Source organism: Dasypus novemcinctus, chromosome 16 (assembly GCF_030445035.2).
Source record: "Dasypus novemcinctus isolate mDasNov1 chromosome 16, mDasNov1.1.hap2, whole genome shotgun sequence".
Taxonomy (NCBI): domain Eukaryota; kingdom Metazoa; phylum Chordata; class Mammalia; order Cingulata; family Dasypodidae; genus Dasypus; species Dasypus novemcinctus.
Genome location: NC_080688.1, coordinates 61,607,247 through 61,628,080, shown reverse-complemented (window position 1 = coordinate 61,628,080; position 20,834 = coordinate 61,607,247). Strand labels below are relative to the sequence as shown.

The window sequence follows — 20,834 nt, the reverse complement described above, 5'->3', positions numbered from 1 at the left end:
TCAAAACAGCATGATACTGGCACAAGGATAGACAGAGTGACTGATGGACTAGAACTGAGAGTTCAGAAACAGACCCTCACCTCTATGGCCAATTGGTTTTTGACAAGGCTGCCAAGCCCACTCATTGAGAAAGAATAGTCTCTTCAACAAATGATGCTGAGAGAAGTGGATATTCATATGTGAAAGAATGAAAGAGGACCCTTTTCTCACTATATATAAAAATTAATTCAAAATACTTCAAAGACATAAGTATAAGAACCAGGACTTTAATATGCCTTTTTTAGGATCTTTGGTTTGGCACAAGACGTTACATACACAGCACAAGCAAAGAAAGAAAAAAATAGCTAAGTAGAACCTCAAAAATTAACAACTTTTGTACATTAAAGGACCTAATCATGAAAGTGAAAAGACAACCTACTCAACTGGGGAAAATATTTGAAAGCCACATATCCAATAAGGGTATAATATCCAGAATATAAAAGAAATCCTACAACTCAATGACAAAATTTCAAACAACCTAATTAGAAAATGGGCAAAAGACTTAAATAGACATTTCTCCAAAGAGGATATATAAATGGCAACATGACAAGTTGCTCAACCTTATTAGTTATTAGGGAAATGCAAAACAAAACCACAATGAAGTACCATTTCATACCCACTAGAATGGCTACTATTAAAAAATAACAGAAAGCGACAAGTATTGGAGAGGATTTGGATAAATAAGAACACTCATTCATTGCTGGTAGGAATATAGAATGGTGCAGATGCTGTGGAAGAAAGTTTGGCAGTTCCTCAGAAAGCTAAGATTAGAATTATCATATGACCAGCAATTATCTACTAGGTATATACCCTAAAGAACTGAAAGTAGGGACTTACAGGTATTTGCATGCCAATATGCATAGAGGCATTATTCACAATTGCCAAAAGATATATACAACCTAACTGTCCATCAACCAATAGATGGATAAACAAACTGTGGCATGTACATACAATGGAATATTATTCAGCCACAGAAAGCAATGAAGTCCTGATACATGGAACAATATGGATGAATATTGAATATATGCTGAGTGAAATAAGCCAGACTCAAAAGGACAAACATTGTATGATTTCACTGATATGAAATAATTAGAAGAAGCAAACTCATAAAGGTAGAATCTAGAATATAGATTACTAGGGGCTGAGTTGAATATAGGAAATGGGAAGCTAATACTTTGTACAGAATTTCTATTTAGGTTGATTTTAAAGTTTTGGAAATTGATGGCAGGATGGAAGCACAATATTGTGAGTGTAATTAACAGCACTGAATTATATATGTGAATGTTGTTAAAAGGGGAAAATTTTAGGTTGTAAATATGTTAGAATAAAAATTAAAACTGGAAGCGGATTTGGCCCAATGGGTAGGGCGTCCCCCTACCAAATGGGAGGTCCAAGGTTCAAACCCAGGGCCTCCAGACCCGTGTGATGAGCTGGCCCACGCGCAGTGCTGATGTGTGCAAGGAGTGCTTTGCCATGCAGGGGTGTCCCCTGCATTGGGGAGCCTCATACGCAAGGAGTGTGCCCCATAAGGAGAGCTGCTCAGAATGAAAAGTCTGCAGCCTGACCAGGAATGGCGCCACACACATAGAGAGCTGATGCAGCAAGATGATGCAACAAAACGAGACACAGATTCTGGGTGCCGCTGACAAGAATACAAACAGACACAGAAGAACACACAGCAAATGGACACAGAGAGCAGACAACTGGGGGGGGGCCGGGGGGAAGGGGAGAGAAATAAATTAAAAAAAATTAAAAGATAAAACAGAATTGTACAACACAGTGAACCCTTTGTAAACAATGGACTTGAGTTAATAGTACAATTATAAAAATGTTCTTTCATCATGCAAAGTGTTAAGAATAGGGCAGTATATGGGAGAAAACACACCCTAATGTAAACATTATGGACTATAGTTAATAGTACAATTTTAACATTCTTTCATCAATTTTAACAGAAGTACCACATTAATGCAGAGTGTTAACAATAGCAGGCATATGGATACACTGCATTTTTTACATGATTTTTCTGTAAATCTATAACTTCTCTAAGTAAATAAAAAAAAATTTATTGTGCTGCCCATGACTATCAGCAGATCACCCCAGAAGGAAATGGGGTGGTTGGTGGTGCAGCCCACATGGAGGTTGCTCTTGCCTGGACTAGGTGTTCAGATCCCAGATAGACTCAGGAGAGGGCAGGACAATGTATGATTACCCATAAGCCCTGCGGGAGGACGCACTCAATCACATAAGCTCAGCTCATGTGGGGACATTAGGAATGTCTTTGTCATTTAAAAGAATAAAATATGGGCCTCCTTCAATAGTAATAATCAGGATAATAGCAGCTTACATTTTCTCAGTGCTTTCCTATTTACTAAGCCTTTTCCCTTATCTTCTCACAATAACATACAAATTAGGTAAATTGTTACCTTTAGGTTTACAGAGGAAAAAAAATGGATGTTACCAGAGGCTAAGTGCATTTTTCCAGGTCACACAGCTATACATGTTAGAAGAAGGCTTTGAAAGCGAGATTTCTGATGCTGAAATTCCATGCTTTCCCCAGGACACAATGTTGCCATGTGGACCATACCTCTTTAGGATGTAAACTCCAAGAAAAACAATATTCTACCATTTTACATGCAGAGTTTATGCAATAATTATAACAAGAATGGAAAGAAACACAATTTTAAATACATTTAATCAATCATTCAAAAGGTGTTTATTTTGTCCTTAGAACTATTTAAAAAGCATTGGGCCATTCACTGTGGGAGAATAAATAGTATATAAATGGACTTGCCCACTGACCCACAACCTGCACCATCTACCACTCCAGTTCCTTACCAGGTTGATCCATCAACAGTCATATGTAACATACCCATACTTTTTTTTATCCCCCCCCTCCTTGTGGCTTTTTGTGTGCTATCTGCTCTCTGTGTCCATTCGCTGTGCATTCTTTTGTGTTTGTATTTACTTTTTAAATTTTCCCTACCCCCTTGCGGCTTGCTTGTTGTCTGCTCTCTGTGTACATTCGCTGTGGGCTCTTCTGTGTTTTTTTTTTGCTTGTCTTTCTTTTTTTTTTTTGCGTCACCTTGCTGAGTCGGTTTCTCTTGAGTCGGTTCTCCGTGGTGCCTGCGGGCCGGGTGGTGCTCCACAGCGTGTGGATGAGCCTGCCCTCACAAGGAGGCCCTGGGACGCGAACCCAGGACCTCCCGTATGGTAGATGGGAGCCCAACTGATGGAGCCATAGCAGCTTCCCAATACACCCATATTTTTATAGGGAATTTTTGAGATTTTAATCTAAGCTTTATACCTAGTAGGGACTCAGTGCCTATTTTTTGATGAGCCAGTTGATGATGGGCTTTGCTTCTGTAACAACCATGTCTTCATCATCTGCACTGTTGGAGGGGAGTAGTGCTAGGTGGAGTACAACAGGATTGAACGACTCATTCCAAGATGATGGTTAAAGAATCGTTTTGGGCTTTAAGGACATATATTATATGGTTCTTACCCACTAGTATCTTAAATCAAACGGTATGCACAAGGTATGTCCATTTCCCCAAAGAGCTCTAAGCATGCTACCGGTATGATTTCCAGTATGTGACAGTCGCAGTAACTGTCAGCTCCTATCCATGTGTGGAGAAGCCTGCTAAAGCCAGAGGAGGTGGCCACTGGCCAGTTAATTCTTGGCTCAGGACTGCCCGCAGACCCTGGTTTCCCTCAGAGCCCTCAGCTTAGGATAGCATCCCAAAGTGGTCTCAAGTTGCAGCACTCCAAACGTCAGGCCTTCAGGGTGAGCAGATCCCAGAGCAACTCAAGACCTCTGGAAGTAGCAGCATGAATGGGATTTGTCTGAGCATTTAGCTTAATTTCTTACAGAGTAATAAGCCAGAGTATATTTGGCTTGGCACCTTTTGGATCGTTAATTATCTAGGTTGGGGTTTATAAGCTCTCCTTCCCTTTGTGTTCACCCCTGCCCCCTAGCCCAATTAGTTCTCAGCCAGGGACTCTTCCCCTAGCTGGAAGCTAACAGTAAATTATTTGCCTGGGATGCCCCGTGGGGGGTGAGAGAGTGGCGTGTGCATGTGTTTTCATGTATACTCACACATGGGCATGTGAGTGTAGAGGTGGGAGAGACAGTTGCAAGTTCACAACTGACATTGGGGACTCTGTGAATGGGCAGATAAAGAATGATTTCCCCTGAGGATCATGCCCAATTTTGGAACATTCCATCTCTTATAAGAAGCAATCAAACGGAACTACACTTGGTTCAGGGGTAGCTCATCTGCAAGGGAGATTTTTTTTTTTATTCTGCACCCCACCTCGCCTTTTGTTGCCTTCATGATTTCAGTTCATTCATTCATGGATTCAGTTGCTTGTTAGTGTGCTCTGCAGTGCTTCCCTAAGGATATAACTCTGCAGATGGACGACATTTTTCTTCTTTTCTTTTCTTAATATTATTCTTGGCTTTTTGGAGAGGATTTTTAAAAATGATTATTCCTCCTGGTATTATTCTAGTTTCCAATTACAGTGTGGGTATACTTTAGCACACTGCTATTTTGTAAATGGATGTGTATGCTTATTGTTAATTGATTCCCCAAACGCAATTGCATTTAGATTGTTTATTATATTACTTGCATGCCACCAGGCTGGCCTCCTGCCAGCTGGGGCTTTCAGTCTGCCAGAAGAGTGGTGGACACAGCTCGTTTTCCCTGACACCTGTGCAAACTGGCTTGCTTGCCCTTGGCTTTGCTCTCCAGGGAGAAGGAGCTAAGGTGGCACATGATGGAAGAGGTATCGAAATACTGAGGTCCTCCTGTTCTTTTCCAGTAATAAAAGAATTGGGAAAAAAATCTTAACTGTAGTGTCCTAGACTATCTGTTTTTTGTGAAGACACAAAGGCTGGGTGAGGTCTGGTCACCATGTCTTAATCCCTGACGTTGGGATGGAGCAGTCTGAGCCACACTTTTATGAAGGCTTTCCTAACATGTCTATTTCACCCCCAGACTGTACACTTGAGAGCAGGGCACTTGGTAAACAACTGAATGAATGGATGACTATCATAGAGGAGTTATGTTGGAGTCAAACATTGGATACATCTAAATAATAGATGTATATATATATATAAATTAAAGATTATTACATAATTTAAAAAATCTTAGTATTTAATGAATTACAAAAACTTTGCTAAAATGTAAAGCACATGGTGAACAGAGGCCCAATTTTTATCAGCTCTGAAATGTGATGGACCACCTCAAAGATGTCTCAGAAGTCTTCTGTAAACCAGAGCTATGTCATATACTTTGGTAGGTAGGAGTTCTTAGAAAGCATGGGATAGTAAATTGGGAAAATATACTATCCATCCTATTCCTTATTCTATACAGTGGAGTAGAAAACAGACTGAATCTAGAAGATGTGTTTTATTATTATTATTATTGCTATTATTATTTTGGAGTTGTGATGTCTAATTTAAGATGTCAATGTTAAGATATGCTATTAATTTGGGTAGTCCAGGTAAACGAGCTTCTATAAGAGTTGAGATAAAATCTCATTACTCTTATAGTACCTGTGCTATTGAGCAAGGTGCTTATTTTCTGACTGTTCTCTGTTACTGGTGAGCTTCTATTTTCTGCATGCCTAAGAACCTAGCTACTATTCCCTCCCAGGGAAAAGGACTAGAGGCAAATCTTACATAGAATACTCCAAATCCCAGAGTTAGAATTTCAGGTATCAGTCAAAAGGCAAGAAAGTTCTAGGAGGGAAGGCAAGGGTATGAAGCCTCCCAGTTCCAGGATTTACAATTTTTAGCCAAGCACTGGTGGCCGCCTTTACCTCCGGGAGTGAGACTGGCCCCGGCTATGATAAAGCCTATCAAAAGAAGCTAATTTGGCAAGTTGGGTAGCAGCATGGATATTTACGTAATGCTAGTTTGATGTTTAATGCCACAATGAAAAGAATAACAAACCCTCCTGCTGAGAAGCCTTTTGGCTACTCCAGACCCTTTAATTCCCATCAGAGAAACAGTCTGTCACTTCCAAGGGTTACCCACAATGGGCTTGTTTTGGAGACCTAAAGTTGTAATTATCTATTGGGAGAGAAAAGGCTGAGGTCACCCCAGGATGGGGGGTGGGGTGGGATAAGGGCCTGCCCTCTGTGTAGATACTGGAATGTCTCGGAATCCTAGCCAAACCAAATCAGCTAGGGCTGTGTCTCTTGAGAAGTTACTTCAGGAGGTCATTTTGTCTGCCCTGCTGCTGACTCAGGCGGTCTTCCCTGAGCTAACTAGTGTCAGATGAATTTGTGGGAAAAACTCTGACCTCACCATGAAGCCCACAAAGAGCTGGGCCCTGAGCTCCTGGGTCCTTTGATGAGTTGTGCACATCTCACCAAACTGCAGGTTCCACAGGAGCAGACATGCAGCCTGTCTTGGTCACCTCTGTGTCTCTGGCACCCGACCCATAGATGGCTCACAGCAAGGACTCTGGAGGGAATTACAGATGCCCCTGTCAGCAGTGTGCCCTCCCTTCTCCTCTTTTAGATATGCTTACCTTTCAAGGTTTGGCTCAAGGTCCACCTTTCTGCTGCGCTTTCTCTGCCCACAACAGCCTGCCTGGATGTCTTTCTTCTCCAAGCACTATGTCCCTCGGCAAATCCTGGTTAGTTGTGAAGCTGTGTGAGCTCCTCGGAGCCTCTGCCTATACCCTATACTTCTGCCTTTACTTTGCAGCACCAAGCACAACGTCTTTTACATGACAGAAAGTAAATAAACAGTCAGAAACCTACAATCCCAGAGGGGAAAGGACCTTCCAGATCAACTAGCTCAGTTGGTTTCTAATTTTTTTTTTTAGCAACAAAAAGAACACTTTGTTCTTTTCAAATGAGGTCTAATGGAGGTACCTCTGCCATGTAAAACAGATAAGAAATGAACTCCTTTGGTTGTGGAGAGTACAGATGATTAGAAACCTTATCACTTATCTTTCTCTTTTCCTCACTCTGACTCCTGAGGCAGAGTTTGAAAAAGTCATAGATCTATTCAGACCCTTCATTTTACGAATGAGGAAGCTGAGGGCTAGAGAAATAAAGTGACTTGGCCAGTACCACACACTTATTTTAGTGGCAAATTTGGAAGGAGACCCAGCATCTCCAAAGTACTGCCCAAATGACCTTCCCATTTTATAATATTGCCTTACATGGAGGAGGAAAAGGAAATAAAGAAAAATAGATATTTAATACATTCTGAGTGAGTTTAATTTAGTTTTTCCTCTCTGACTTCAGAGTCATTATGAAGTCAGTATGGCAGAGTCCCCATCTGCGGCCCCTAAAGTCTAATTTTTAGGCTTTGTAGAGAAAATCTTCAGAAAGAGGATTTGGGGACATGTGTCAATGATTACCTCAAAACACTTTCTAGTATTAAAATTTCACCCCCTCTCCCCCACATCAATTGAACTTTACAATGAGGAATTCCTATGGTCACCCTGGTTGTTTGGGTTGTGAAGTTACTTGTCCATGGATAACTTAGAGGAGAGGAATCAGAGGAACCTGCTGCCTTTCTCTGGTCCTGTTATCTGTGATGTGCAGTGTCTGGAACTACAAACCCCATGATCACAGGGACTGTGCCCTGGCCCCAGGCCTGCCTCCCAGGCCCCAAATAGTCAGTAGCCCGTGGGGGCGAGCTGCGGAGGGTGCTCGAGGGCTGGCTTGAATGTTCCGGCTTTGTTTCTTCCTCTATACTCCCTCTCCATCCTGCTTAAACTCCATTTCCAAGTCTGCTTCATGAGGAAAACAGAGACTCAGAAAGATTAAAGGACCCCCCAAGGCCAATCTGGCTAGATAGTATTAATCAAGCTTAGAACCCAGGTCTTGAAGAAATGCTAAAGTTACATTCTTTCTACACTCTCCACAATTGCTCCCGAAAATCAATTTTAATTTAGTGATATTACAATCAGTACGCGAAGGGAGTTACTTTAAAATCATGATGTCTAGAATCCATAATTGTTTTAAAGCAATTTAAAATGCTTCCATTTTCTATCAATTATTTGATTGATAGAACAAATATTTATAGACAAATTACTTTGTGCCAGACACGGTTGTAGGTGCTGGGCACAAACCACAGGATATGTTAACAAGCCCGAAACAGTATGCTGAATCTGTTCGACCAACATAGGAAGGTTTCACAGAGACGATTTTGAGACTTATATGCCCCCCTTGATGTAACCTGGCACAGTCATGATCTTAATGGGATTTTTAGTACTTTTCTGTTGGGTTTTTCAAGAGAATCCTTAATTTGGGATTTGTATGGTCTTTTCCTTTTTTGATAAATTGAGGAACAAGGGGAAGAAGGTAGCAAATGGGTAGGAAAAAATCCATTTTAAACATATAACATGTAGATTTATTTAAAAATATCCTGGAACTTTAGTAGCTAGCCCAGTGCCATGTAAATAATAGGGAGTTCTTCATGGGTGTAACAGTTACATCATAGGGAGTTTCCACCTAGACCTTGGGGGCATGGATTGGGCTTTATTCATCTTTGTATCCCTCACAGAATCTAGCCTTGCACATCATAGATGCTCAATAACGGTTGCTGATTGTGATTGTCAGGTATATCCAATATTACAATTTGCTCAGCAATTAGTATAGGTCCAGTCTACCTTAGAACTCTCATGTAAGACACCTACTGCACTTTTTTAAAAAGTGCTGGCCAATCTACAAGGCCAGTTGCAAATTTCATCAGAATAGGTGTCTACCTCCAGGTATCATCCTAGGGGAAAATTGTTTTTCTCCATCTTCTGGCTGATACTATTAGTTTGATTGGGACCAACTTTTTACTTCCAGAGATGAAACTTAGAACAAAGGGTAGGATCCTCACCTAAGGAAGATTGTGAAATGTTAGTTTTTCACCACTCCAGGCATAGTACTGTGTGAGTTAGGTGGATATGTTCTCTAGTCCGTGGGATTTCTAAGGAAACCGAGTCCATCCAAAGCTGGTCAAGGGAGCCACTTCTTCCATCAATGCTCTCAATTGACACAATAAGAATCACACAAATTGGCTATGTGTGATAGTTAGGTTAATGTGTCAACTTGTTCAGGTAATGGTGCCTAGTTGCCTGGTCAAGCAAGCACTGGGGTAATTTTTTTTTAGGAGGTACAGGGAATTGAATTTGGGATCTCATACATGGGAAGCAGGCACTCAAACCACTGAGCTATACCCACTCCCAAGGGCTAATTTTAATACAAGCACATCTCATGTACTTTAATCATCGATGAGTTGGTTGCGTCTATGACTGATTACATCTACAACCAACTGACGAGATTGTCTTCAGCAAGGAATGATATCTCATCCAACCAACTGAAGGCCTTAAAAGGAGACATGATTTCAGCATTCAGAAAGAAAATTTCTACCTCTACTTCAGACAGCCAGCATCTCCTGGGAAACTCATCAAGGACCTTCATTGGAGTCCCTGGCTTGCAGCCTGCCCTACAGAATTTGGACATGTGAATCCTCATAGTCACCTGAGACAATTTTATAAAATCTTGTACTATTTACAGATATCTCCTGTTGGTTCTGTTTCCCTAGAGAACCCTGACTAATACCGCTTGGTACCAGGAGTGGTTCTTGAGAAACAGAATCTTAAAATGGGATTTCTGAATTGGTTCTGGGGTTTGGCAATTAGCTCTTTACTCTGCTTAGATTCAAGGGCATTAATGACTCTGTTTCCAAAAAATCAAGAGGCCACTGACAGTCCATGGCATAAGCTGGCAATAGAGATACATAAAATATCACTCCTGGATATGACTACTTCCATACTAATAAGAGGCAAGGCTCTGTGCGTGAGTGTTTTTAACACCTTAACAGAGTTTTGTGGAACTTAAAGGTATAATGATGTTGGCTCACTGTTCCTAAAAATGCTGGATACAGTTACAAAAGAAAGAGATGAGCAAGGCATCAAATATGCACTTTAACCACCATATGAATGATGTGAATATTTCTATGTGTGCCCTGAAAGAAAATGTTGTTTTGTGAAGCAGCATACTTGAGATCTTTGAAGACCAGATGCAGAATCTCATTGTACAAACAACAGAGTTACAATAGCAACTAAAATCTCAACCTTGCAGGGTGTCTGCTGTTAAGTGAGGGCATTGATTGGAAAGGAGTGAAATCCCAAGGATTGGGGTGGAGACATATGGCTTGATGATAATGGCAGTGGGGATACTGAAAACCCTATATTCTGTTGAGACTGTCAGAAAAACCTGTAATGGTCTGCCCTGAGGAGACTGCCACCTAACCTCTTCCCTGCCCTGAGGAGACAACCATCAATCTCCAGCCTGCTCCAAGGAGTCTATCATCTAACTTGTGCCTGAAGAGATTAATTCTGAATCTCTAGATGAATCTGCAACATAATGCCCTGAGGTAATTGGCTCACAAGACACTTCCAATGCTTCTTCTTATCCATCCCCACCACTTCTCTTTTATTCCAGATTTATAACTAGACTGCAGTTACAACAAGCCCCCAAAGGTAAAGTACAAAGTGTAACCCATGAGGAAATAACACTATACTTCAAAAGAACTGCATGAGTTTTCTGATTTATATACACAGAAATAAGGGAATATATGTGGGAATGGATATTAAGGGTGTGGGATAATGGTAGAAGGAATATAAAGTAGGATCAGGCTGAATTTATTGATATAGGCCCACAGCAGACATTCTGGATTCAGTGTTGTAGCTCAAGAGGTTAGAAAGGGCTCTAACTGTTTGGGTGGCCTGCTGAAACATGGACCAAAAGATAGCTGACATTGACTGAGGTTGAGATGCTAGAAGAGCCCTGGTATACTATAAATGAGGGGCTCTAAAGGCCTAGAGAGTTTGGAATGTTAGAATGGATTTACCATCTAAGACATGCCCACCCACCCTAAGAATGTCCAGAGAACACACCTTTCACCAGGACTGTGAGGGATAAATTTGTGAGCCTAACTCCAACTTCCCTGAAGAACTCTGTAGTTGCTCTTCTCTGTAGGTCAGATATTGCCATGGGAACGTCTGTCACAAAACTAGGATCTGTAAACACTATGGGGATGATCAGATCCTGGGCTGGTAGAAGCCAAGTGGCAGCACTTAAATGTCAAAGACAGGGTAGGCATGGCTACCACAGTGAAAAACAGACTTAAAAGCAGCAATCAAAATAGCCTTATATGGCATTGGCTAATAGATTGTGGGGTGCCTAAAAGTAAAATAGATGGGCAGTCTACTAAATTCCTACATGATCTGAGTAAGGAAAAGAGAGTTCTAGGTTGAGTGAACAAAAGCCTAATTTGAATTACAGAAACAAGGAGTCATTGGTCCCTTTCTCAGACTAGAGAGAGTTTACAGATTCAGAGCGCCTTGAATGAGGAGAAGAACCCTATTATACTGCCAAATACTTATCCTGTTAATCTTCCTCCCAGCCTTCTCCAAAGAGATCTATGACCTTTTACCAGGGTAACTGTGCATTGGGGGAAAGGAAATAATCAGATATTTCAGAGATTATTAGACACTGACTCAGAAGTGACATTAATTCCAGGGCATGCAAAACATCACCATGGTCAACCAGTGAGAGTAGGGGCTTATGGAAGTGAGGTGATTGTTGGCATTTTAGCTCAGGTGCATCTCACAGTGGGTACAGTGTGTCTCTGGACCCATTCCATGGTTATTTCCCCAATTCTGGAAAGCATAATCGGAAAAGACATACTCAGCAACTAGCAGAATCCCCACATTGGTGCCATTCCCTGAGGTGATCGGCCTGCTACCTGGTAGCAGCTTTATTACACTGGACCAGTTCCATCATGGAAAGAACAGCAATGTTCTATACCAGTGCTCTAACTGGTATAGACACATACTCCAGACATGGACTTGCCTTCACTGTACACAATGCTTCTTCCAAAACTACCATCTGTAGACTTACTGAAAGTCTTATCCGCCACTATGGCATTCCGCATAGCATTGCTTCTGATCAAGGAACCATTCCACAGCAAATAATGGACAGGAATGGGCACATGCTCATGGAATTCACTAGTCTTACCAGATCCCCATCATCCTGAAGCAGCTGGATTGACAGAACAGTGGAATGGCCTATTGAAGACTCAATTATGGTGCCAACTAGGTGGAAATACCTTGCAGGGCTGGGGCACTGTTCTCCAGGAGGCTGTGTATACTCTAAGTTAGCATCCACTCTATGGTGCTGTTTCTCCCATAGCTAGGATTCACCAGTCTGGGAATCAGAGTGTGGAAATTGGAGTGGCATCACTCACTATTATCCCTAGTGATCCACTAGGAACATTTTTGATTCCTGTCCCTGCAGCTTTAAGCTCTGCTGGTCTACTGGTCTTAGTTCAAAAGGAGAAGTGCTTCCACCAGGAAACACAACGATGTTTCCATTGAAGTGTAAGTTAGAAGTGCCACCTGGCCACTTTGGGCTCCTCTTGCATCTAAATCAACAGGCAAAGAAGGGAAGTACTGTACTGGCTGGGGTGATTGATCCTGAGTATAAAGGGGAAATAAGACTGCAACTACCAAAATAGAGGTAAAGACAATTTGCGTGGAATACAGGAGATCCTCTAGGGCGTTTCTTAATATTACCATGTCCTGTGACTAAAGTCAGTGGAAAACTGCAGCAATCCAATCCAGGCAGGACTAAGAGTGGCCCAGAATCTTCAGGAATGAAGGGTTGGTTCACCCCATCAGGCAAAGAACCATAGCCAGCTGAAGTGCTTGCTGGGGGGATAAAGGGAACATGGAATGGGTAGTGGAAGAAGGTAATAATAAGAACTTGACCACATGGCCATTTACAGAAATGAGGACTGCAATGGCCATAAATATTTCTTCTTTGTTTTAAGTATATTTGTATAGGTACATAAAATGAATCTTTTTTTCCATATCTTTTCTTCTTATCATACAACATAAATTGTATTAATTTCATGTCGTAGTATTAAAGGATGCCAAGTTTAAGAATTAATATTACCTAGGAACCGGCACCCTATTCTGAAGGGAATTAGTGTGTTTTCTGTTGTATGCAGAACAACTGAGCATTGCTAGGCAAAAAAATTATATATATATATATATATATATATTTCTATTATTGTTTTTATTTAAAGATTAGGTGGTTTAAGGCCCCTGCCTTAATCTTTGAGGTACTTTGCTGACCAAGTTTCAATGTAAACTTTAACCTTTTTAGTTCCATGGAACCCAACTGCCAGTCAGTTGAAAACCAAGGACCCCTTACTAAGTCTGTACTACACCGTATATTATTTTATAAATATATCACACCCACACAAACACATTCCCACAAGAATAAACTTTTTTCACATTTTCAGTTCAAGCTCATGGACCCCTTGAAATCTTTCCATGGACCCCTTGGGGGTGCATGTACCTGTGGTTAAGAAATCCTGGTTTAAGTTGATGTATATAGCTGCCAAGGTGATAAGGGGTTGACTATGATGGTTAGACTAATGTGTCAATTTGGCACAGGTAATTGTGCCCAGTTGTTTGGTCAAGCAAGCACTGGGCTAATTGTAATACAAAAGCATTTCATGGACTTTAATTATCAGTGAATTGATTGCATCTATGACTGATTATATCTATAATCAACTGAGGAGATTACCTTCAGCAATGAATGATACCTCATCCAATCAGTTGAAGGCCTTAAAAGGAGACATGATTTCAGCATTCAGAAAGAGAATTTCTATTTCTACTTCAGACAGCCAGTGTCTCCTGGGGTACTCATCGAGGACCTTCATCAGAATCCGTGGCTTGCAGCCTGCCCCACAGAATTTGGATGAATGCATCCCATGGTCACATGAGACAATTTTATAGAATCTCATACTATTTACAGTATCTCTTGTCATTTCTGTTTTCTTAGAGAAAACCCTAATTAATACAATGAGTAAGATCCTCCCTCAGGCTATCCCAAAGGTATGCCTTTGTGCCCCTACTATTTATGGGGCCTGTTGAGTGCAACTTTCCCACTCTTATTGAAATGCTCAGGCATCTGGAGCCAGGCAATATAAGCATCACTTTTTTATACATGTAGGTAAGATCTAAACACCTTTACCTTTCAACCTTCATATTTGGGGCTAAATTCAAGCTTCCATTACTGTCATTAAGTGCATTACAGTTCAACTTTCTATTTGAGCCCTACTGGCCTTAACTAACTTAGGGGGATGGTGTTGTGACCTAAAGAAAGGAAGGATTATTACACAGTAGTATTACAAATTGTGCTTTGTCCTTGGGATAGCATCACATACCCCCTCCTGCCTCCTACCCACATCTCATCAACACAATGTTGCTGGAAATTCCTTTATCAGAGAGTAAGTGATATGGCTTAATATGAGGACTTCTCTTGGAAAGGAAACAAAAAGATTTAGGGAAGCGGATGTGGCTCAACTGATACAGCGTCTGCTTACCACATAGGGGGTCCAAACTTTGAACCCAGGGCCTCCTGGCCTGTGTGGAGAGCTGGCCCATGCACAGAACTGCTGCACGCAAGGAGTGCCATGCCACGTAGGGGCACCACCCCTGTAGGGGAGTCCCAAGTGCAATGAGCACACCCTGTAAGGAGAGCTGCCCAGTGCAAAAAAAGCACAGCCCTCCTAGACGTGGTGCCACACACACACAGAGCTGACACAGCAAAATGAGGCAACAAAAAGAGACACAGATTCCTGGTGCTGCTGAGAATGCAAGTGAACCCAGAAGAACACACAGCAAATGGACACAAGAGAGCAGACACTGCGGGGGGGGGGGGGGGGGGGGGGGGGACACCAGGAGAGAAAAAAATAAAAATAAATCTTAAAAAAAAAGATTTATATTTATATTAGAAGGTAAATGACAGATTTGAGAGTTTTTCATGGAGCAGGTTTTAAACCAGAGACACAGAAAGAGACATAAAGGTTGGGAGGGTGGTAGATAGATCAGGGCATGCTCGAGATGGTATTTGTAATGGAGACCAAGTGTTTGCTAAAGGTCAGCCCTGCCGACCCTTGCAGTGGCCCTCACTGAGGTTCTCCTGTAGCCATGGGACAGCACGGCCATTGGTGATCTACCTCTGTAATTGTTGACCACACATGCTAATGGCAAAGTTTCCAGAGTCCTTTACATTGAAAGTTGGCCAGCAAAGTACCTCAAAGGACTACTCGCTCTGTTTACAACCCAGAGTAGACAGATCATTGGCAATAGATTTACCTAAAAATCACTGACAGTAAAAGTCCTTGAAAGCATTCTGAACTAGACATGGCCCTCTTTGTTGAGAAATGATGTCTGGGAATTCCACTCCACCTTCCCCACCCTTCCAGCCACTAGCCACTCCAGTAATGGCCTTGTGATCTCATCCTCTAGGACAAACTTTGAAAGCAGAGTGAGTCTGATGTATGTTAATCTTGTGCCTGAGCCAGGCTCTCCCAGAGAGGCTGCCCTGTAGAAAATCTATTGCTCTAATCAATTACCAAACTTCCAAATGAAATAGATTGTTCTCTCTTGCTGGAAGACCATCAAGCCATCATTTTTCTTGGTAATGAGCAACAGTGCAGAAGGGGAATTGCACTTTCTCCATGACACTGGACGAAGGGTTCCAGTAAGCAGGGCCTGGCCAGGAAAGCTGGCAGTTACCTGCCAAGATGATGGAAAGGTATCTGGAAGTCTCTCTAAACTGCACTCTGACAAAATTTTCTTGACTGTTTAGTACAGCTCAGCCAGATTTCTGGGCATGAGAGATGCAAAATGGAGAAAGGAGCCCTCCTCATAGCCCAGGTATCTTCCCATCTGACTTTCTTTCCCTGTTTCCCACTCCTTCAATGCTAGTTCAATTCACCCCCAATTCCTAAGCTATACCTGACTAGGAAATAACTCTTTTGAGAGCCTCACCTCCACCATCCGACTCGGACTGGAATTAATTTTGTTTGCCAGTAGGCTACTCCAGAGTAGACCCATATACTGGTCTTTTGTCCCCAAACACTTCTCTTTCCTAGGAAATGGATTCCAGTACATTTATCTGGCTCCTGCCTGTTTCTCTGCGCAGCTTCCACATTCTCTTCTGGAATCAGAGCAGTGTTTCAAACCTTAGTCTGTTTGTCTGGACCTTTCCTGAGAGCCGAGAGCCCATTGTTCCAAGTCCTTCTTCCTGAGCGTGTCCTGCCATGAGTACACTGATTTCTCTGAGCCTTGATGTACAGCCTACCTGTCATTAAATACTGCTTGCCCCCTGAGCATTGCCCTGTGGTGGTGCTTTGCCTACCAAAGTGCACCGCCTGGCATTGAGATAGAGGTCTCAACCCTGTGTGATACCATCATGGCCTTTGGGATCTTACCTTTCTTCCAAGGGCATTACTTTTTATAAGAGATGCCTTTAGGTGGGCTTAAAACAAATGGAAGAATTTTTACTGACAGCATTTTGGACACTTGCATTCATTTTCCCTCCCTTCCTCACCTAGTTGTAACTTCCTCCTCCATCAAGCACATGCACTTGAGATCCCAGCTTTTCCTACAAGCTCTTCCTGGCTAGGGCACTTAGTAGCATGGTACTTGTTTGAGATGGAGAGGACCCAGATATTTAACTGATAAATATGAACCACTGGGAGGAGACAATCATAAGGATGTGTAAGGGTGTTGTGGGAGTGAGCACAGGGAAGTAGGTAAAGGGATGGGGCAGGTGCATCAAAAGGAAGATATTTGAAATGGACTTTAAAGGAGATTAGGTGGGGACTTAGTGTTCAAAACTCTTTTGGAAAAGATTATTCTAAAAAGTTCCATTGCTATTAGTCTAAAGTATGGAAAAAATTTTAAACTACTATATAAATTCTCAAACTTCAGAGATCCACTTTTCCAAACCATAGTCCCTCTTCCACAGGTGCTAAAAACTAGTTGGGGAGGAAAGTTCTTCACCCAGTAAAGAGTTAAATAATAATGCAAGACTGTACATAATAAAGTGCTACTTTGGCTATAAACAAGTGCCCAGGGTGTGCCAAGTACTGAAATGTCTGATCCAGGTAATGGCTCTACAGAAGGCTGGGAAGAAGAGCATAATTTGGAGGGAGTCATTAAATGATGAAGGGGGAGTTAATGCATGAGCTAAGAATAGGGACCTTTCTGTTGTCTATAAAATCATATGGTTTGGGTGGCTGCTTTCTTGTCCTTTGTCCTGCAGAAGATTCTATTGGATTTCCAGGAGAAAAAATAGAAGGCTTATTAAAAGAACAGGACTTGGGGTGTACATGTGTGAGTGAGGGAATGTCCAAAGAAATGTCTTGCAGTGCAGCTAACTCCAAGCACAGGCTGGAGGAGAAGTGTCCCAAATCCAAAGTGAGGGGATGGCCTTTGCAAATGCCAGCTGGAAATGCTGCTGTTATGTGCAAGAAGAGATGGTGCTGACAAGAACCAGCCAGTGAGCTGTCACCTCTCCAAATGTGTTTCTTCTCTGACTGTGGTGATGAGTGGGCTGTTCCAAGAAGGGCTTTGGTCATTTCAATGACTCTGTCCTGGTGGGGCAGAGTGTGGGGATGGTGGCCAGATGCCTCTTCATTCTGACTGGTCGGGGCACTGCCTGCATCAGTTTTTGGAGGCAGGACCCTGAACAGCAGGCAAAGGAGAATTTGACATGCTATGAAAGAGTGGGCACAGCATGATGCTTGTGCACTCCACCAGCATCTGGGTGGGGTGCTGGTGGGCTGGGGGCCCTCCCTGCCTCTGCAAGCAGAGATGGCACAAAGGGGCCTGGGAGTGGGGGAGACCTTGGTCACAAGCCCCCTACTTCTTTTCATTCTTCTCTAGCTGGGCAGCACTTGATAAACCATAGAGATCAGGATTCAAATTCCAACTCTACTGGATGCATGGTCTTAAGGAGTTTATTTAACCTCTCAGAGACTCAGCTTTCCTCTCTGTATTTTAATGGGAATTTTAAAGACTATTGTAAAACACAGAACAGTTTTCAGATTTAAATGTGACAATCATAAAAAACACTTGGTACTCCATAAGATGCATGGAAAAATACTCACTTCCACATCCCCTAACTTTACAGAGAAGAACCCTGATGCTCAGAGAGGTTAAGCGTCCTTCCTAAAGTTGCCCATTGGATTTGGGGCTGAGACTGGAGCCTGGGAAAAAATGGTGAGGAGGTTGGGGGAAATGTTTCCAGGCTCAGCTCGGCCTCTAACTGTGTGGCTTTGAATAACCTCTCCTCTTAGGCTTCAGTGTTCCTGTCTCAGAAGTGGGAGGATGGACCAGATGCTCTCTAAGGCCCTCTTCAGCCCTCACATCTAAGGAGTATCTGTCCCTCTGAAGCAGGGGCCCAGTCTGTCTCCAGAAAAGCTGGGAGTTCTTTGCCAAGATGATGGAGCAGCAACTGCGAGGGCTCCCAATTCACAGACACTGCTCCAAAGAGCATCCACTGAAACAGAGTTCCTCAAAGACTTTGGACCCTGGCAACTCCTATGAGAATAATCCAAAGAAAGCAAGGGTCAAAGTTGGCAGGGTGTAGAGAGGCAGCCATTAGAACAGTGGATAGCTGACAAGGCAACATAGCCTAGCCTTCCTGGTTTTAACTTTTCCATTATGTCTAATTTATTTTTCTTCCTTGTCCCCTCAATGACCTGAAATGCAATCACAACCTTATCTTGGCTTTCCTGTAAACGTCTTTTCCTCTGCTTTTAAACCTTTATCTCCTTCATGCTAATAAGCCAGAGCTGAGGCTTACTGTGACAAGGGTAGTGGGTTTCCCTGAAAAATACAATTGTGTATATGTGACAGAAAGAGATAGAGATTGAGAGGCAGAAAGAGAAAGATTGTGAGAGAAAAACACAGAGAGAGAGAGGGAGCTGATGAAAAATTTGGAGGAGATAAATTGAAAGACAAAATTTATCTGTCTTTCAGGTTGAAAGACAAAAAAGTACTAGGGAGGAGATGACAGAGGTAAAGTGAGGCAGAGACAGGGAGATTGGTCCCTGTCCACTCAGCGTATTTGCCTACAGAGAGGGAAGTCATGGAAATAGCCATGCTCACAGATGAGTTGGGTAAGACCAGGAAATTACTCCACGAAGGGGAATGTGGAGTTGTCTTGGGCTTTTCAAGGAAACTGCAAGTCCACTGGCTATCCAGGATAAAGTCAGGGCCATAAGCAGGCCCTGAGAGCGGGCCCATTGCTCTCCAGCTTTTTGCTTTGGATGTACCAGAAGGTACTGATTTAGGGGAGGCTGGCATTGCCCTTCCATGAAATCAACTCAAAAGTCACCCAGGACACCAAGTACCTATACATTTTGTGTTTCTGCTTACATTATGATATGTTTAGGTCTTGTTTCCTCAAACAGATTGCAAACTCCTTGAGGACAGACAGTTTTGGGTGAGCATGATGCCTTGAACATAAAAGGCTTTTAATAATGCCTTGTTGGGTTACTGGGTCTGTATCTTCAGACAGCTTTCAATGGTCCATTTGGATGGAGGATGCCAGAAGGCTGGAAGGGATCCACCAAATAATGTGCCTGTGAGTGGGCTGGAAAGCAAAGCAAAGCCTTGCCTTTGAGGAAGTTAGTACCCTCTTCCAAACCCTAAAAGAGAGTTAGGAAAGTCACACAAAGAAAGAAATGAAGGCTGACCTGTCAACAGGTCAACATGGGAAGATCCGGGGCCTCAGCCCAGCCGGAAGCAAGGAGATCTACCAAAGCAGTCTTCTGGAGAGCTGAAACTCTGTAAATCAGATTGGTGAGGGTATTTCAGTCTTGTTTTACCTGTGAGAAAAGCAGGGATGCTCAATTTATTTTAAGCTTGTAATACAGGTTCGAAGTGTCACTGGGAAGGCTCCTGGCATATGTATAGTTATGTTAGCCTCTTGCCACATGGGCCTGGATTGCTATGTTTTCTAGTTGATTATTCTTCTTACCTTTTTATTCCCCTGTGTAAGTTTCTGTTTCCTTATTTTGCAGATACTTAAATGAGGGAGAGCTAAGGGAAAGCTCTCACCATTCTTGTCAACTGTCTAGCTTTCATTCATTTCTCAGGTATCTTAAAAGTCACTTCTTTTGGGAAGATTTCCCTGGTTCCCTAAAGTAACATAGGAGCCCCACTGTGTGGTCCCTTTGCACCCTGTATTTCTTGATTAAAATACTTATTTCCCTGAAGGTAATGTTAAAGGCTCAAAGGTTTGCTTCCACCATCAGACTGCATGCTCACTGAGGGCAGAGGTTGTGCCCCCGTGACACTGCTGGGTGCCCAGTGAGCACCAATAGGGCTTGTTCAGTGCACAGGCATGTGTGAGTCTAGGGGCTGCCTGGTCTCTCCCACGGAGCAAAGTACTTCACTCATTGCCTGACCCTGGCTGGGGCAGAGGTTTCTAAAGGCTGACTTTCCGGCGAGTGCGATGTGCTGCTCCCGTGGTCCTCTCTGTGCAGCCGCCGTTTCATCGAGGTCACCTACTTGTCAGGCCTCTGCATACTCGCTCCTCCCTTTCCTTGTCTCTAAGGCCCTGCTGCCCCTCCCCACTTTTACCAACCTGCCCCTGATTTCACAGACCCCTACTCTGGGGGACCTGCCCTGACTCCTCTGCCCCGGGCGTAGGATGCGTTTAGAGTCTGCATCTCCTAGGCCGTAGCTCGGGGTTGCTCTGTCATTGCACTCTGTAGACACACTCTCTCTTTTGTACATAAAATACACAATCCTAGAGCTGCAAGGGCCCACAGACATCGTCCTGCCCAACGCCTCCAGGGCACAGCTATGGCTTCCAGCCCCAGGGAGCACAAGTGGTCCCCCAGGGGACACAGATGGGGTGTGGGAGGGAGAAGTCAGGTGCCCTGGATT

The 20,834-nt window shown here is 42.9% G+C and overlaps 1 protein-coding gene across 1 annotated transcript in view; it reads right to left on the bottom strand.

Moving 5' to 3' along the window:
• SLC14A2 (solute carrier family 14 member 2) overlaps positions 1-20,834 on the bottom strand; it is a 237,694-nt gene that overhangs the window by 190,907 nt on the left and 25,953 nt on the right. The gene's annotated exons all lie outside the window — the stretch shown is intronic.